The following is a 19,664-nucleotide window of genomic DNA, read 5'->3' as shown; positions in this document are numbered from 1 at the left end:
CGCGGGCCTGTCACTGTCCCCTCCTTCCGCATCCTCATCCCCGTCCCTCCTGGAGAATTTTTTACCCTCTTTATGCATTTGCTTCTTCACCTTCCCTCTGTCTCTTCTTGTACCGCCACCCCTCACCCTGGAAACTTGTTCTAGCCAGGGGTCCCCACCAGGTCACAGTCGTTCCCCTCCAGCCTCTGGACCGCAGAGTGTGCGGGTCCCCACTCCGCTCCCAGAACCAAGAGCGCCCCGCCCAGTCCCTGGCGGGATCCTGAAGCCTCGGCCCTGCCGGTCCTTTCTCCCGGCGACGCAAGGCCAGGAAGCCGGCCCGGGCTCCCTCCCTCCAGCGGGTCCTCCTTGAGGGGTAAAGAGGAGGACTGAGGGAGGATGCGGGCACTGCGCCCTCAGGGCCTGTCTTCCGCAGAACCGCACTCTCCACGGAGCCGGGCGGGTGTGCAGTGAGGGGGCCTGAGGCAACAAGTGACGCTACAGGCAGGGGCCATTGGTACCTGCGGGAGGCGGAAGCCTAGGCACCCGAGGGACGCATGAGGCCGACCCTGGCGGAGCGCTCCTCGCGCCCCCGCTCCAGACATGAGGCATCGGAGGAGGGGGTGGGGGAGAATTGTAGAGAACGGAGACGTGGCTTTTCCCAAGTCCGAAGTCTCCCTCCCCCAGGTTTCATCGCCCGCGCCCCAAGCAGAGTTTGCAAGGGATGGGGGAGGGGACCCGCCGACGTGGAGCGATTTTCGGAAGGTAGAACAATTCGCTATTGCCTCCCCCGCTTGGACGATGCTTTCCCCCAGCCCACCATCCAGGCCTCCCGGGCAAGGGCCCAGCCAGACCAGCTGGAGCGGATTTGGGTGAAGGAGGAAAAAGGGGCTCCCATCCTTGCCCAGCTTCCCTCCGCCGCCCTCCCTGATTGGCTGTGCGTCTCTGGAGCCCAACTTCAGTCGCTCTAGACTCTGTCTGAGCCCCAAGGGAGCCGGAGTGCAGCGACCCAGGCGGGAGGGGCGGCCACGAATCCAGGGGTTGGCATCTCGGGGCCCCTAGGGGGAGGGGCGCGGACAGGGTCGTCCCCCGCAGCCTCTGCGAGGCCCAGCTCGCCGCGTCTCGCGGCCTCGGCTCCTCTCCGTCCCCCGCCCTTTCCTTCCCTCCCAACGGCTGCCTCCCTCCTCCTCCCCCCCCCCACCCCCCCGCCCGCCCGCCTGCCCGCCCGCCCGCCAGCCCGCCACCTCCCCCCGGTTTCTCATTCCTGCCACTAGCGCGCTCGGCGGCTCATTCCGCGGCCACCGCCAGCCGAGGGGAGCGTCGCTAGCAGATGCCGCGGGGGCCGCTCGCAGCCGCCGCCGACTTGTGAATGGGACCCGGACTGGGGCCGGGGCTGACACCGCTGCGCTCGCCCTGCGCCAGGGACCGACGGCCGGAGCTCGCGCCCACGCTCCAGGGCCCCAGGTGAGGTGCGCCGCCGGTCCCTTCCTGCCGCCTGGATGGGGCTTCTTGGGGGTGGGGGGTGGTCTCTGGATGAGAATGTCTTGGAGGGAGGTCTAACTGGTGAAGCTTTCACTAATGCAAAGCAGAAACGGAGGAAGGCGGGGGTACAGAAGATTTGTTTAAAAATCCAAAAGGGAGCAGGGAGCCAGCTGTGGGCGCAGGCAGCGCAGGGGGCAGAGGCGCCAGATGTGCGCTCCAGCCTCTCTCCCCGCTCGGGCCTCGTCTGGGGTCTGCGCTGAGGCCGCGGGAGAGGGGGTTTGCACCCGGCAGGGGCAGGAGACTGCAGAGCTGCGCTCCGGACACGCCGCCAGCCCAGGTCGGGTCTCTGGGGAAAGTCGCCCTCGGCGCGGTGCCCGCCCGCCCGCCCGCCCGCGCTGCGCCTCTTTCCGAAAGCGGTGACATGACCGTGCTCTGCAGGGTTCCTGTCCTTCCTCCCCGATTCCCTCGAGCGCTGCCCAGGGCTCCGTCCTGCGTTCGAGACCTCCGGGGAAGCCCCAGGAAACGCAGGGAAGCCGGTTGGGGTCGGCGATTCCCCCGCACTTGAGTAGCGGGGGTCTGGTCCGCTGACTGCGGCTCTGGGCGGCCGACTGCGGGGCGCGCTCCAGCCCTCCAGCCTGAGTCTCTTCGGGAGCTCCGGGGGCCGTGCGTCGGCTCCCGCCAGCCCAAGGGGCGATCCGCGAGCGCCTCCGACTCCGGCTGGGCTCCGGCTTGGGCTTGGAGGAGCCTGCCGGGGTCGACGTTAACTTTGCGAAGCGAGCCGTCTCCGAAGCCTTCGCCTCCTCGCGGAGCGCGCCAAGCCTCTCCAGCTCTCGGCACACAAGGCCTCCCTTTCTCAGCTTTGCCCCGGAACGCGAGCCGCGGGTGGGATGCGCGGGGAAGCCCGGAGGATGGGGAGGGCGGCGAGGAGAGCACCCCTTTCCCCCTCCACCCGGGCAGAGCGGTGGGAAGGCCCCCTCGCGCTGTGAAGAGTCCCCCGAGAAAGTGGGGTCGGGGACGCCCCCGGGTCTCGCTTCCTTATCCCTTTTTTGCCAAGGCCCTGCTTTTGCGGGGGGGCTCTCACACCCCTCCCTCTCCCGTGCGAGCGGTTTTCTAGATGCTAGAAAAAGCCCTGTTGCTTTTGCTGATAATGCAGCAGGAATTTCACGGGCCATCGCACTGCTATTAAGAAATTGCATCTTTTAATTATTTAATAATGCCGTCCCTGCGTGACGACCGGTCGTCCCTCAGGGGTGGGGGTGAAGGGTTGTTCCTCAAACCCGGCTGCATGAGGCTATAGATCTGCGTAAAGTCTTTCCTCCAGTTTCCCCCTAAAGAAATGTTGCTCAGATGGCTCTGAAATCTTTCCTTGTTTTCCTCTTTTGATCATTCCTATCGGTTTCATATGAGGCAGGGAGTTAAGTTTTCGGTTTAATCACAGGGAAGCCACGATAATTAATCTGGCAAGAGGATGGATCAGTTTCTTTAGCACTTGGGCTCGTAGCAGCCATCGATGGTTTTGCGGGATGTCTGGATTTCTCGGGGATGGGGAGAGACTAGTGTTCTCAGGAGCGAGGATCCATCAGCCTGGCATCCGCGCATTCGCCACGCTGGGCTCTGAGCGCTAGAGCCTTACACGATGGGAGAGAAGAGAAGGGGCTGACCTTTGTTTCATTAGTCCTGGGATTATTCTTCCTACAAATATGGAGATGCAGACACCAGAACCCAGAAGTAGTCACTGCCTAACCCCAGCTGCTGGGAGCCTGGTCTTCCAGTAGAACAAAGGAATAAAAGTTGCAAAACAAAGGAGCAGAGTTGTGGCCAAAGCAAGAAGGGCCCTGAAGCTCCTGATCGCTAAAGTTCATGAATCCTGAGCTCTGATTCGAAGTCTTTGAGTTGACCAGTGGGCCCTGGAATTCGAACCTCGGTGCAAAACTGAAATCCTGCCTAGTACAAAGGAATGTGAGCAGTTTTCAAGCATAGACCAGGAAAAGGCATCTGAGAGGCCAGGAAACTTTGCTTGAGTGAGAATGGTCTTTACATCTTGCTTGTGAAACATTACAAATTAATGCATTAAAAATGCCTCGTAGCCACACTTTATTATTAATAATAATTACGATTATCATTATTTTCCTTGTTATTTCAGAGTCTACATAAGCTGGTCACTTTATTATGTTGTTTGGGGGAAAAAATCATCTTTCCCACCCCTGGGGAGGGGAAATGGAAAGCTGCATTGAAAGGACTAAGCTAGGATAGTCTGTGGAGGCCCAGAATGTAGATTTACCCAAACCAGGCTTATTGCTTACTAGAAAAATAGGCTTTTAAAATAGTTCTAATTGAAGCAAAGGACCATCTTGATAGCACTTCAGAACTTTCATTACATTCAGAATTCTTATCAGAACACCAGACAGTAAAATTTCTAGAAAGCTAAATTCTATTTTCAATTAAGATGCAATCTTTTGTTAATTTGAGAATTTTTTTTTTTTAAAGTTACCGCTCTGTGTTTGTATGACCCAGCACTCATGTTTCCTCTTTGCAGTGGATGTGGTGGCTGTGGCTGTGGATGTTTGTTTTTTATTCGTGCGAGAGAGGGGGCCAGGGTTAGAGAGCCATGCCATGATTTGGGGGAATACAGATCAATTTCATGCTCCTTTAATGCACTTGTCTTCATAATTCATGGTTTTTCTTCCACTTTGAATAGAATTACATGGCTGCTTTGTAAAGATTCTGGTTTGGGGACCCTCATATGGGAAACGCCACGACTTTCACCTCAAGGCTTGATTTACAGTGCCAGAGCTACACTCCCATGAGCATGGCACATCTCGGAACCTTGCCTGTGAATGCCTGTGACTTATGAAGTTGACAGTTCGTGTAAACTTTGATCTGTGATATTCACCTCTATTTTCAGAACCATCTAAAACAAGATCTGCAAAAATCCGATTTTAGTCTTACTTCATTTTCAACACACTTATGTAGACAGATGTTCAAGAAACATCATTTCGTTTAAGTTTATTTTCAATATTGATTTTTTCACTTTGATCATAGGCATACCTAATCATTAAATAATAATGATAAAACAGTGGTCAATAGAGTTTGAACATAGGTAGCAATCCTTTTTCTTGAACTGTGAAGTTTGTGGAACGTCTTATGAATTGCGAAGGGCTTTTTTCCTAGAAAAATCTGCGCATTGTGTAGTTTACCAGTGAATGACTTAAGGAATTGAAATGCATTCGGGATGTTTTTTCCCCCTGATGAAATTGATCATTGTTTCATTAAAGTTACTGATTTGTCAAGAACCCTCATTCTAGATTTACCACGCATTGTGCGTTGGCAGCCTTTCCCATCCAAAGTTATTGCCCCTGAAATATGTAAAAGTCTTTGGTCTATATAAATGTGTGACTTAATGGGCTAGGGGAAAATCATCAACAGGTCTGGTAAAAAGGAAAAAAAATAAAGCTGGAGGAAGTTGGACAAATTCCGGTGCACCGGTAGGAGTGGAAACCAGCTTTTCCATCAGGATTACTGTGATAGCCATCCACAGCCTCCTCTGTGGGCAGGAAGGACTAAAGAAAACACTCGAGGAGGATAATTAGACATCTTTCTGCTATAATTTTACCCTGACATTGAGAGCCTTGTGCATCTCTGGAAGTGGGCTCCTTCGCGGAAGATTGCACTTCTGGCCACTAGAGGGCAATGGCGCCCTTCTCCAACTTTCTGCATGGGCCCCATCTGCTTTTGAGGGCACCATGAAAAGCGGTTTTGTTACCACCAGCCTTGTCTCCCCTCTCAGGAGAGACCGAATTCAATCCAGCTGTAGTTCAGGCTCCCGCACGAACAGTTTGTCAGGATTAACATCTTTCTAGTCGGTGGATCCCGTTATCTTCAGCCTCTTCTTCCCACCTTGGAGTTTACTAGAAAGTTGGAAAATCTTGTAACTTAAGGTTGTCTGAGCTGGAGATGGGTGGGGGCTGGGCTGTCTGATAAACAAGGTCAGCTCTCACTGAAGCAGTGATCTGGGAGGATTTTCTGGCTCGTTTTTTTTTTTTTTTTTTCTGCCAGAAAAAGCATCATTTCAGACTCCGAGGGGAAGGGAATGAATAAAGAAGAGAAATATTAGTGAGACGGCTGTGGTATCATTGCCTGTTCTTTCAAGAGGTTTTGAGGACATCTGCAAGCCATTTCTAATTTGCAAAAGAGAATAGCAGTTTGATCTTTGGTAAACACTTGTGGGTATGGAGTTTTAATATAACAGTAAATGTTTTACTATTATCTTTAAACCGTTCTTCATATTACTGTATAAAACCTAACTTTTGCAGACAGTAAAATTTAATTCAAGATTGGTCCTCATGCACTGGAGTTTAATCATTTGACTTTTTTTTCCTCCTCAGTGATATGGAAATTACTGCTTAGGATTAAATTGCGTATTTCAGGCTACACAAATTTATATTTGTTACTCTTTGATAGTGTCATTATGAAAGTTCTGAAGAAGAATGAAAAAAAAAACCCTAATGCTATATTATAATTAAGAGGAAAGCTCTATTAAAAAAATAAGTACTGTCTTAAGTGGATTCTTATTTGTGTCTTTTTGTTTTTTTTAACTGAGTATGATTGCCTCTCTGGTGAATCAGGAGTGGAGTTCTTTGCAGCTCTGAGTGTGTTGGAATGCATAGACAGTAGATGAAGAAGGAATCAGTGCAAATGGATTATGGGAAGGAGCATTAAGTAACGCGGTGGAAAGTACGACAAAGTGTTTTGTAAACTGATGCTCGCTTACCACCGGACAGTTTATTTAACGTAAAAAAAGAAGGCACTTTTAAACTCTAAGTGCTTGTGAATAATACACGTTTGTTAGAACTGGAGGCAAAATTCCTCATTTTGTTTAATTACTCGTCAGACAGTTGCGGAGTTCTGAGATTCTTATTGAGATAAAGCGTCGTTCTCATCATCTGTATGGTCAAGGTTTCTGCTCAGGCAGAGAATCTGGTGCACCAGGATGTTAGGTGAGATAGGAGTATGAGAGAGGAGAGAGGGAAGGAGAAAGGGGAGGAGAAAAAGAGTGTGAGAGAGACTAATGATGCTGTTTCTCATGGCAGGCCAAATACCAGTGTCTCTCTCTCTCCTCCTTTAGACCGTGTGAGGTGCTGAATCCAGAAAGTTGGCATAAACAGCTCTACGGGCCACAGTAAACAGTGGCCAGGGTCTAATTCTATTGCCTCCTGGCACTGAGCACTCCTCAAACAACACTGTGAATCAGGACTGCCTTTTCCTGGAATTTTCCTGGTTGTTGCAGGTAACCAAAAGCCATCATACGCTTCCTCCACAAATTCCCTTATTTGCCAGAAATCCTCCTGACATGGCATTGGCATGATGTCACAAATTAAGGTTACTTCTCTGGAATCGCTTTTCTTGAAGCAAATGGCTTCGGGTGCGGCTTCGTCCCCACTGTGATGGTCCCCTAACACAGCAGCCAGGGCGGTGGAGGCGCCTCCCTGGTTTCCCTTTAAGAAGCATCGAGATCTCTTTTCAGCTGTCATTAGGCTCCATCAGTGAGAGCAAACAGTGAGAATGTAGAGTAGCATCCTCCCATCGATGCTGTTTGCTTCTCAGTAAGAACAAGCAGGATAAAGGCAGGGATGGACATATCAGGTCTAACTGCTGTGTACCCACCCCTGCCATGAATCTCCGGGAACGTGTTACCCATCCTCACATCCTGAATGCTCTGGCCTCTTGCCATCATCCCCAAAGCTTGGACCAGCCATTCAGACTTGGAGGCAGCATTGCCTAGTGGCAGGGCCTGGCTTAGGGTGAGGAGAGTGAGGCCGAGGCATGCAGGTGCAGAATCTTCATTTAAAATTTTGATATTTTTGGGGCCGGCCAGGTGGCGCAGTGGTTAAGTGCGCATGTTTCTCTTTGGCGGCCCAGGGTTCGCCGGTTGGGATCCCGGGTGCGGACATGGCACTGCTTGGCACGCCATGCTGTGGTAGGCGTCCCACATATGACGTAGAGGAAGATGGGCATGGATGTTAGCTCAGGACCAGTCTTCCTCAGCAAAAAAGAGGAGGATTGGCAGCAGTTAGCTCAGGGCTAATCTTCCTCAAAATAAAATAAAATAAAATATTGATATTTCGCTTATCATGGATATTTTCCATTAATCTTGATTTTTAAAGTATTGCATTACACTGAGTTTTATGGCATCCCCTTATATTTTGTGTGCAAGGACTGTGTGTCACCTGACTCATCCTGGTTCCAGCCTGCCTGGCATTTTGATCTTTCCCTGTTGCAGCTCTGCTGCTTACAAACTATGTGACCAGGAATAAGCAACATCCCATAGATTCAGATGTGTCATCTGTAAAGATGGAGCTAATGATAATGTCTACGTCCTGGGATTGTCGTAAAGATACAATGAGCATGGAATGCACCGCCTGGTTCATGATAAGCACTCAATAAATGCTCAGCCCTTTTGTCCTCTCAGACATTGACCTGGGGTGCAGTTTTATAGACTAATGGTGGCAGGGAGCAGATCCACCTTACAATTATTAGGCCAAAATTCTGCACCGAACATTCGCTTGAGATGGAGGCCTCTCCCAATTAGTGATGAATTGTTTATTAGCGACTGCCTTTTTTGGAAATATTTCATAACGTTTGAGTGATCCATCTCTCTTTCATTTAAAATATTCAAGAGGGAGTGGAGATTTTAGAGATAATTATGGCTTTTGAAACGCGCCTGCCTCCTTCCCACCTGTGCATCCCCTCTTGGTTCCTTTTACACGTGGGTGGCTGTGGTAAGTTGCCCTGAAGTTGTGCCTTCCTGGGAAAGTTTGCCAAGCATGTGATGTTGAGATATTCATCCTAAGCTTTGCTTTCATTTAAAGGGGGCTTATTACTATTCCAGACTGGCTTCAATGATAGTTAGTCTCTCGATAAATCCTCGCCATCGCAAGAACGTTCCTGTTTGTTTTTCAGGGAGATGCCGTTTGGGATGGTAAGGGGTTGAGCGGGGACACGTTTGACTCATGCAGAGACTGTGACTGGAGCAGCTCTGGCCCCGTCTGCGGTCTTCCTCAGACCCAGGCCAAAGCACAGTGATTTGGCACAGTGTTGAAAATAACAGGAACCCTCGCCCCCACGCAGCCCTTAATGGTTTTCCAACTGTTTTCACACCCCATGTCACAGTCAGGCTGGGTTTTCCAAGGCCCCTGGAGTTTCCAGGTTGTCCTGCTGTGTCCCATCTGCGGCCTTCTTTTGTCATCTGTTCCTACCCCAGGCCCTGCTGAGTTCCCTCCCAAGTGCACCTCGAGGTTACGGAAATACTGCCTATGTTGCCCCGGAACAGGGAAGGAGAGAGAGCCTACTTCGTGAGGCCCTACTATGTGCTGGGTGTTGTAGCTGATACCTCATTTATTCTGTGCAGTCACACTATGAGGAGGGTGCTGTCATCACCATTTTACAGATGGGGAAAATGACTCTTGGGAGGATTCCGGATGCTTGTCTAAGCGCTCGAGGCTGGAAGAGGGAAAGCTGGATTTGCAAGCCTGTTTTGACTCCACCTGCCCAGCAGTTTTCTACTATGAGTGACACGTGTCACAAGCCCAGGCCTCCCTAGCTTCCTGAAGAAGAGCAGCTGGATGGAGAGCTGAGCTGACTGTGCAGCCCTGGGCCCCACCTGATCCCAGATCTTATCCAGAAGAGGAGTGTCCAAGATCCTCTCCTCTGACTCTCCTCTCAGCAGTTTTTCTGTTTGCCATTACCCCTGCTGTTGCTTAAATGTCCTGATGACAGCCTGCTAACTGCCTCTCAGGGAACCTATGATGAGAGGCAGTTCATTCACTCCTTTCATTAAAATTTCCCATCCTCTGAGGAGCAAAACTACACCTCTTTTATGACTTTCTCCAAATAGTGGCTGCCTCTGCTCCTCATCACTTTTTCCTTCTCCTGACAGCTCTACAAATAATTGAAAGTCGATGTCAGATAATAGTTAAAATCCAGCATTTATTGAGCACTTAGCTTGTTTCAGGCACTGTGCTAAGAATATTGTGTCTAATGTGAGACTTATCCACAGTGACCCTATGAGCTGGTAAGATTGTCGCGAGCATCTCATAGAGGAAAAAAAAACCCCAGACGTTCCCAGTGATCCACGGCTGGTAGTTGGCAAAGCTGAGATTCCATCTCAGGCATCTGACGCCAAACTTAACGACTATCAGGATGCTCCACCGTCCAACGCTTCAACTAATCTGGTGAGATATGGTTTCCAGACCTCGCGCCTTCCTCATCTCTCCCGTCCACTTCCACTCCATTTTGTCCTTGTCCCCTTTAACTTGTGGCATCTTAAATCAGATTCCTTATCATGGACATTGTGACCACTGCACAGCGACTGGACCTATTCCTTCCTGTAATGAGGACTGAACATTTCACTTTACCAAGTAGAACTCTCAGGAATCAGCTGTCTGAAGTCATTAACTGAATGATCAACTCTTCTAGTCAACCTTCATTTAGAGATGAGGGTCCAGGGACCCGGAGAGGAACCATGGCTTGCCTTCGATCACACGGTAATTTAGGGGCAGATGGAAGGAGAAGTGGGCAATCTTGGCTCTTAACTCAATCTCTTACCATTATCTACAAGCAAAAAGTTATTTTTTTTTGTCTTTTTAGAGTGGATATAATTGTGATCTGATTCTTATTTAAACATTAGTTCCGGTATATATACATATAAAGATACACAGTATTATGTCATTGGCCACTTACGTTGTAACACTTAAACATGGGACTGTGCATTATTCTCTATTATTTGGAAGCCACGGTCAGCCAATCCAATGTCATTTGATAATAATTTGCAAAATGTGTCATTTGACCCTGGCCTTCAGCTCTTCCTCCTTTACGGTCACCGACCATTAATATGTCCATTCCTAGTCTCCATAGGTAGAGGAAGAACTGTGTCTTACCTTTCCACCCCAAGCTTCACAGGGCCCTCTGGCAGAGTTTGGTTTGAACTCCATTTCAAACCCATTTCTTTCTCACCTACTCTAGTGAAAGGCCCTGGGTTGGGTACATAGAAATAGTCAAATTGTAAGACTTCCCTTGGAGTGCTGACAGTATCAGTGGTGCAAAACATACTATGTCTGCCTCTGAAAGCTCAAGGCTGCGTACAGCAAACGCTGCAAAGGAAGTATAAATAGGGCCTCAGGAAGGACACGTCACATCCAGTTCAATAATCAAGGATGGTTCGGGGAAGGAATAACAGAGCTGCACGCCTGCATGGCAGATAGGGACCCTAGAGGCCACCTAGACCAACACAATATGCCACTAGGTGTTCCAGCCGTGTCACTGTAGTGACGATGGCTGGATCATTGCTGATGATGTGGAACTTTACCTCTAGATGCAAACCATTGAGACATTAGGAAACTTCACTATTAGAAATACTTGCTTAGATTGAGCCAAACTGTCTCCCCAAAGGTCGTATCCTTTGATGCAAGCCTTTGATGCCATGCAGAATAGACGGTATGCTTCCTCCACATCTCAGTTATTCAATATCTAAGTCCTCTTTCAGGTTGCCTTCTCCCTAGCCTTAACATCTCCATAGCGAACCCCGCATTGAGTTTTGCTCCAGCCCTTCTAACGGGAAAGGACCAAAGAGAGAAATCTAGGCAGCTAAACTCTTGACTATCAACTCCCTTCCACACACTTCTTTTGTTGCAGCCCAAGGCTACATTACATTAGCTTTTATTGCTAGCCACATCACCCAGAGGACTTATACTCCGCAGTTTATTTGTTTATTTGTTTTTCCTTATGTGCTGCTGTTAAGTCGCATTTCCCCACCTGTCCCTGTGCACGTAAGACATGATAAGGCACCTTCGGTGGTGAGAGCTCAGGATCTGCAGTCAGGCTGCCCTGCCTCAAAACTTGGCTCTGCCACCTCCCAGCTGTGCAAGTCACTTTCTCTGCTTCTCAGTTTCCCAATTTATAGCACTGGGTTAATAATATCTACCTTATAGGGTGACTCTGATATTCAATGATATTAATGTATAAAAATGCTTAAAACAGCGCACGGATGGAATGAGGCTGCTGTTATTATCATCTCTGTCTTGTTTCATATCGTTAGATTCAGTCCATTGATCCAGCCTCCCAAAACATTTTAAAATTTAATCTTTAGTCTGTCATACAGAATATCTGTCATCCTTCCCAGCCTCGTGCTATGAGTTGGTTTACTCAGTCACCTACCTTTCCCAATAAAAACAAAATAGCAACAAAAATACCCACAGGAGGAGCAGGGACAGAATCTTGTTAAACTACACACAAGACACCTCCTTTTGAGGGATTCCTCGCCCTGGAATACAGCATTCTGCATGTTCCTCATTCCTTCTAGGGCATATTCGTCATCTTGTTTGCTTTTTTGGCTGCATAGCATTGGAACCCTTTCCTGTGTTTGCACAATAACCTACAATAAGATGTTTTCTAGAATGAAGAGCCCTCCTTCTACACCAGAGGTCAGAAGTCCCAGATAGTTGCTTCCCTAGCTCTCCGGGAAGCTGGAACACTGAGTCAGCACCAACTTCCCAGTTGGCTTTAAGTTTGGATTCAGTATCTTACACATTCACAGGCATGCACGCACAATCACTGGCCGTGAAGAACTCACTCTGGTCATTGTGGCAGTGGCTGTAGCACCATCCAATCTCCAGGTGTTACCAGGGTGGTAGAGTCAGCTGTAGCCCCCTGTGCTCAGCAGGGACAGCCGTGGTGCCCTCACCCACCTGGTTCTGTGGCAGGATCTGGTCTCTGGTTATGACTGCCCAGCCTTCTGACCCTCCTGGCTGTTTTCTGAGTCTTTAGTATTCTCCAGTCTTCCTGCAAGAACTGTGCTACACAGAGTCTGTTTCTGTTGCTTTGAACTAAGAAGCCCAAAAAGCTTCCTTCCCAGCATATCCTTGCAACACTGTTGTGAGAAACCTTATCCACTGCGATACTGAATGAGGGATCTGGCTTTTGAGTTCCTCCCTAATGCTGAATAGAATGTCGATGGTCAAGTAGTTAGATGTTGGGGTGTGAGGTGCAGCACAGGGAAGCCTTCATTAAACATTGAATAGTACAATGTGGGTTGGGCAAGAATTCGGTAGAAGGTCAGTATCTGGGCAGAAGCCTAGTGATGTAGCTCAGTAGATGAGGTGGGATTTCCACAGGCAGCTGTGGCAGACAGCACGCGGCTAGACATGTGGATGGCAAATGCTCCCTTGGAAGGGAGAGGGCAGGTTGGATGGGAAAGTGGCCCATGGATGCTGGCTGTGGAGCCAATGCAAAATTTCCAAAAATATTATCCAGGGGAAGCTAAGGCCAGATTCAGGGACAAGAGTCCAAGTTGGAACCCTAATCCAAGGGTGGCAGGATGGAAAGGAATATTCTGAATTCAGAGCCAAACATCTTAGAGAAGCTAGGATGGAACACATAGGAACTCTCTAGGCATTGATGGGAGCATAAAAGATGTCCCTGTACGAATGAGCAAGTGGCCCCCAGTCATATCCCAGCTTCTGGAGGGGACAGTCCCACACTCTCCTGGCAGCATGGCCTCTGACTTGGCCCAAGGATTGGATGTTCAGGTGAAAGTTGTCAATACTGTCAGTTTGGTGAATTGGGGCCACGAGGACAGATAGGTAAAAGCTTCCTCTGTTGTTGGTTTCACACCATCCTAGGACAACTTCACTGACCACCTTTGGAAGGAATCAGGATCACCCTTCCAGAGAGGGAAGCCATCAGGGCTGGCTCAGGGTTTCAAGGTTTCTGAGACCCAGTAGCCTATCTAATAGGCAAGGTGGTTGAACCATAGAATGGCTTTGATTCTGTGGTTGATGGAACCTCTTGCCCAGGCCTGACCCAATCATCACCAAGCTGCGCAGAACTCTTGGAACCATGCGTCTAATTTCTATGTGGTGCTCCCTGACTGGTCACTATGGACACAGATCCAGTCCACAAACCAAGGGTGACTAACCAAACATCAGTGAGGCTGGCTGAGCATCTTTATCATTAGTTATCAACTTTCCATTGTCTACTTATTAAAGCATGTATATAAGGTTTTAAATGTTTAACAGCATATTTAAAGGTTTTATAAAATATTTTCTTGAGAGTAGCAGCAAAATTGTATTTAAATTCCAAACCCAAATTGAAAATCAGGGTTCGCTTATGCAAACAATGGTAATTCACAACACTTTGTCCTAAAGTATCCCAGTGGTGAAGGGAGATTGCTCTTGAACTGCCTTGCTCCACTGTAGGCCTCATGTAAAGACACGGCTGTAGTATAAGATACAGTTTTCACTTTTACTATTATTCTTGGGAACCCGAAAAGCACTATATAAATGAAGTATCGCTATTAGTAGTATTATCTTAAGAGTAAAAATTGCAATTTATCAGTTAGAGCTGTGCACACTCGCCTTCAAAGTAATGCACTGGTGATTTTTGGGTTTTATTCATCACCATTCCTACTGCAAACATTGCAGAGAATGTTCAGCTTCCGCAGATCTCAGCAGTGCATTTGGGAGCCTTAGTCCGGAGACAAATGCAGCCTGAGAGGACACATCTTTGAAGTGAGGGATGGATCCTGCGGAATCATTTCAGCTGCCCTCTCCCCATCAACCCCACTCCCGCTGTGCCTTACATTGTAAGCCAGAGAGGCACCCCGTTTCCCTTACAGAGAGGCATGCCTTGTGGTTTTTTCTTATTGGATACAGAACTTCTGTCTCATTTCTCACAAATAGAGAAAGATCACCTGTCAGCAAGTTTGTGGCCAATTGCTGACAAATTTTCCCTAATAGGCTGCCCTCTGGTTCCCTCGCTCTAGGCATCCCAGCCCAGTGCAGCCCTGGCGTTGCTGATAAATAGCTGTGTGGCCTTGGGCAAGCCAATTAACCTCAGTTTCCTCATCTGTAAAGTGGCCTTTTGGGTCCTTGCCAGCTCTAAAATGGTCTGGCTCTCAAATCTTCTTCCATAAATCACTTGGCTTGGGGCTTTCCGACCGTGGCATCTCGACATTCTAGACAAGGAGCCATGCAGATGTAAATGCCGGATATGAATGCGTGGATTTGGTTTGCCCGCAGAATATGCCCATGCGTGATGGTGGGCAGAGTATGCCTGCAGGGTGGTAAGTTTGGGACTCTCTATGGCATACGTTGAATGCTAAATTCAGGGTTTTGGACTTCATTGCCTAGGTCCTAGGGAGCCTTTGAAGGATTTGGAGCAGGAGAGTGATATGTTCAATGCTTTACTAAGTGATCTCTGGACCAGCATTGAGAAGAACTGTTAGAAAAGAAAAGAGACTCTAAACAGGGAAACCGGTAGGGAGGCTGTCATGGTAGGGATGGTTAAGTTGGGACTGGGTGCGGCATTATTGTCATTGCTGATGTGTACTGAGCATTTACTGTATGCACGCACTGTGCTCAGCACTTTCCATAAATTGTCTCAATCCATCCTTGCTACATCCTCAGTGAGGTAGAAGCTGTAATTATCCCCATTTATAATACATGGAAGCCAAGACTTAGGGGAATTAAACAACTTTCCCCAATGTTATGCAGTCAGTAGTGGACAAGCTGGGATTTGAACAGAGAGATGCCTTGTTCTCCAATGCTCTCTTATAGGGAGACAGATTTAGGAAGCTTCTAGGGGTAGGTTCATGAGACTTGCTACTGGCTGTCAGTGAGGAATGAGAATGGATATTTTGTGAAGTACTTACTGAGTGCCCAGGAGTGGTCCTCCAGAGGTGGTCTCATTGCATCTTCCCAACCCCATAAACAGGAACCCTCAGATCCCATGGAGATGCAGTTGCAAAGGATTTGAACTCAGCACCTGAAAGATCCAGAAGGCTTTTCCTGTGATTCTTCCAGTGCATCCAAGACTGATAGACTCTTGGCTTTCTTCCCACTCAGGATGATTTCAAGATGACACAAATATTATGTTTTCTGTAATGTGTTCCTACTACTTGAATGTTTAAAAAGATGCGTTAGGCAGAAAAGAAGTTGTCTGTCTAAGATCCATGTTCTCTCTTGAAATTTTGGTTCCTGCCAGCCCTGGCATAGATGAAAGGAAGATGTCACCAAGAATCCCACATCAGAACATTTATTTTGCACCCACGGTTTACAGTGTATTTCTAGGGAATGTTGAGAGAAGCCATGTAAACTCAGTCTTTTTCTGTAAATGGCATTCTCCGCTTTCTGCTGTGTAGCACTATACTTTTTACAATGTGTATAGAAGGTAGGAGTAGAGGATCACATTGAAGCTGCTCTGATGCATATTAATAAGGGCCCAGGCTTCTGAGAGATAAAAGAATCTCTATCCTGGATTTTAAGGAGACATTAAGAGGCATCCCATTTGTCACTGCAAGCTAAGACTTAAAAACAAATGTAATTGCAAACCTCAACATGCAAAGTCTTGTTCAAAGAGACAGAGGCCACAAGATGTCTGCGTTTTGTATTTCATCTGCTCCAGTATTTTGGAGCATTTTCATCTGCTACCACTTGCTCCATCCTTTTACCCATCTTTTCTTTGTTAACCAACTCGCTGTAGGACAAGAGCTCACTTCCCTTGTCTGGACTCAAGTTACCCGTTTTGCAGAAGAGGCTTAGAATGGAAAATTGCCTCCCCACAGGAGGGATCTTGAAGAACAGCTGAGCTCTGCTTAAAAAGTCAAAAAAGAAGTTCTAGTCCCGCTGCTTGACCCAGAGACTACATATATTATTCTTCTCTTAACCCAGCTCCTGGGGTTCAGATTTTTATTTGGAAAATGAAAAACAAATTGATGGTAAGCTTTGGGGAACTCAGATCTTAGTTCTGGCAAAGAGCCTCCAAAACCTGTTCCCCGACTCATTTAAATTAACAGTTGTGAAAACAAAGCAAGGAAGGAAAGCTTCGTGAGTAAGAATGTGAATTTATTAAATTCACCCAAATAGTATCACTCTTCAAGGGTTATCTGTCTTTGGTTAATGTTGAAAATATTGATATTAGTGTTTCCCCTCTTTTTATATTTGCATGGGGTACAATTTGATTAATGTTTTGTCTGAAGATGGTTCTGTTCTGGGAAAGTTACATTGATTGTATTGGCTTGGCCTGCTGAGCATGCTTCCCCATGCAGGGCTGATTTGGGTGCGAAACGGAGCTGTTTTGGAAACAGTAACTTTACCAGCATTGTTGTACCTCCTTTGAGGGCTCAGTTGGGTTTGCTATAGGAGAGCATTGAAGATGCAATTCACGTGCTCTCAAATGGGAGACATTGTGCTAATACAGCTTTAATTTTCATATCAAATTGAACAAGAAATGAGTTTGTCAGAAATAATCATGTTTATTGCAGAGGTGCCAGGTTGGGTAGTTACTGAGATGTGACTGTTACTCTGTGAGGTGACTCCGTGGTGGGGATGTGTAGATGGAGGTCGTCCAGTGTGCTGGACCCACTCACACCCCCTGGGAAACTCCTAGGCGCCATTCCTGGCATCCATTCACCCCAGCTACGAAAACCCCCAGTCTCCTGCTGTGTTTGGCTCAGTCGCTGCCTCATTCCCAGTGCCCTGCGGGGCTCCTTATAAAAACAAACCAAAACGAAATAGAAGAAAAAATAACGCTTATGTAAATAGTTCAGTCCCTATGAAATTTATGCTTTACTTAAAATATATTATGACTTGATACCTGAGTCCGCAAAGGTGGGCCTGGAAATCCAATGTAGTTTGGGGATGAACTGGGGAGACCTCACTCACTCTTATATTGAACACATAGGAGGTGATTTTAAACTTATTAGTTATCTGTGAGGCCAGAATTCTTTTGGGTTTTTACTTCTTAGGTTAACTTTTGAATATATTTTCTCCAAACACTCAACAACTCTTACAATTCATCCTGGATCTTAGGATCCAGGACAGTAGTAATATATCTGAGTTTCCAAAGTCAACTTAGGCTTCTCCTGGTGTTTTTTTTTTTTTTGAATGGCGGGGGGGGGGTGGGGGGCGGGGGTAGGTCTCTTTTTTGAGTTAATGGTTTTCTTTTTTTTTTTTTGATGGGGGGGTAGGTCTCTTTTTTGAGTGATTGAAATCCTATATCCTCTCAGTGCTCTGTTGCCTTCACAGCAACAATAAAAATACATATCCTTCCTTGATGATCGTGGTGTGTGCCTTATGTTCACTGTCTCATGTTCCATTCCGGACTACAGGGCAAGTCTGGTCTGAGTGTCGAGCAGTGATTGAAAGCTCACGGGCTAAAAGGAGTTCAGACTAAAAGGGCTCAGTTTCCACTGCCACCAGTGTTTGGCGGTGTGGCCATGTGTATATGACTTATCCTTTTTTGCTTCAGTTTCCTCATCTGCACCATTAGGATGATGACAATGGCACCTGCAAAGATTCGAGTGAGTACTTACTAAATGTTAGCTATAATGCTGTGAGTTAGAAATGCATAGTTATTTCTGCTCTGCAGACAGGAAGTGGAAGTGCAGAGAGTTTATACATCTGGGTCATATGACTAGTGAGTGACAGTGTGGCATTTGTGTCTAAGTTCAGTGACTCCAAACCCATTTGTTCCTTTCTGTCTCCGCTACTCAAGTGTACTAAGCTGTTGTTTCTCTCTGTTGCTCCAAACTCTCACGTTGATTTGACAAGGACTAGCTTTCCATCACTTATGAAGGTTTCATGCTTTGCTCTTAAAGAAATCGACATAAATAATGCTCTTTCCAGCATGAATCATATTTGCATACCGCTGAGGATGTTAAGAACTCATTTTTCTCCACCAAATCCTTTTCTTTTGAGCTTTTATATGTTTACAATTAAAATTTCAGGATGATAGCTCTCTAAGCTAGTGCTGTCCGGGAGACATATAACAACAAGCCACAAATGTGAGGCATATGTGTTATTTAAAATAGTTTAATAGTATCATTAAAAAAGGAAAAAGGTAACAGTGATTTTGGTAATGCGTTTTATTTAAGCCAATATATCCAAAATACCATAAATATAAAATTATTAATGTGATATTTCACATTCTTTTTTCATATTGAGTCTTTGAAACCTGGTGTGTATTTTATATGTCTCAGGTGGGACTAGATGCATTTCAAGCGCTCAGGGACCACATGCAGCGAGTGGATACTATATAGATACTGCAGGTCTTGATTTTTTCAAGAGACAATTTGTACATCAAATATCTTTTTAAACAACTCTTGGTGAGGAAGATACACTCTTGGGTACGCTCTTATCTAATTTCATTCTCAGAACAACTGTGTATATTCACCCCTATTTTTTTTCAAAGGAAACTTAAGGTTAATGTTATGTAATATGCTTATCATTCTACAACTAGTAAGATGCAGAACTTTTAGACTTTGCATATTTTGTCTCCCTGTCCAGGGCTATTTCTGCAATACTATAGCCACTTAATAGCGATGATGATGATGATGACTTTGAAGAAATAGCAATAATAATATTAACATAATTCTGTTAACACCTGGCATTGGTGAGTTTATAACACATTCTCTTACATTGTCTCATTTAGTGTTGTGTTCATTCACATTTCCTGCACAATCTTTTAAAATATGAACTTACATCCGAAACGAGTCCCTGGCAGATTGCAGATGGCAAGGTCCAAAGCTAACGAGGATGTGATAACTCATTGAACCAAACTGCTTCCAATGCTAAGTTTATCCAAGAAATCAGATTCGTGTACAGACTAGAGAGTTTCAATGGGATGTATGAAGTATGAACGCCAGAGAGATGAGGTGTGGTGCTTGGGCCATATCGGTATGTACATATGTGAATGGGCATGTGCAAGTCATGGTTGGAGGGAGAGAAGAGAAGGCACAGAGAGATGCACTGCCTCATAGCCACATGTCAGCCTCAGCACCTTTAAACCACAGCGGTGGGAGCCACCTTCTTTCACTCTTCTTAGCTCCACTGCTGCTTTCCTGAGTCTTCACCCCGAAGCTGGGTCTAACAGAGGCTCTAACAGAGGGATCGATAGAAAGGGGATGGCCAAGATAGAGTCTTACCTACAACCAGTGATAATCATGGCTTTCAGACATGTGGGTGAGTGTCCCTGAAACAAAACAAGACATTAGACTAAAATAGGTCATCTGTCCATCTACCCATCCATCCATCCACTTAGCAAGTATTCATGATACACTGATAATCACTTAGGCTGGAGATATAAGGATGGACAAGCTAGACATAGTTTCTACTATTATGGACCTTATATTTTGGTTTGAGGGAGCAGCAATA

At 46.8% G+C, this 19,664-nt stretch overlaps 1 protein-coding gene across 2 annotated transcripts in view; it reads left to right on the top strand.

Annotated features, from left to right (window-relative positions):
• The first annotated feature begins 251 nt into the window (after positions 1 to 251).
• The window catches only part of CDH11 (cadherin 11), a 146,394-nt gene continuing 126,981 nt past the window's right edge, over positions 252 to 19,664 (top strand). The window contains exons 1-3 of one of the 2 annotated variants that reach the window (XM_070612042.1): positions 252 to 352; positions 664 to 741; positions 1,251 to 1,440. The gene's annotated coding sequence lies outside the window, so the exon portion shown is untranslated. Of the gene's footprint in view, positions 353 to 663; positions 742 to 1,250; positions 1,441 to 18,802; positions 18,904 to 19,664 lie in introns of those variants that run through there. The other variant, XM_070612043.1, reaches the window with a different exon arrangement.

Source organism: Equus przewalskii, chromosome 3, assembly GCF_037783145.1.
Source record: "Equus przewalskii isolate Varuska chromosome 3, EquPr2, whole genome shotgun sequence".
NCBI lineage: Eukaryota > Metazoa > Chordata > Mammalia > Perissodactyla > Equidae > Equus > Equus przewalskii.
This window is presented reverse-complemented; position numbering and strand designations above follow the sequence as displayed.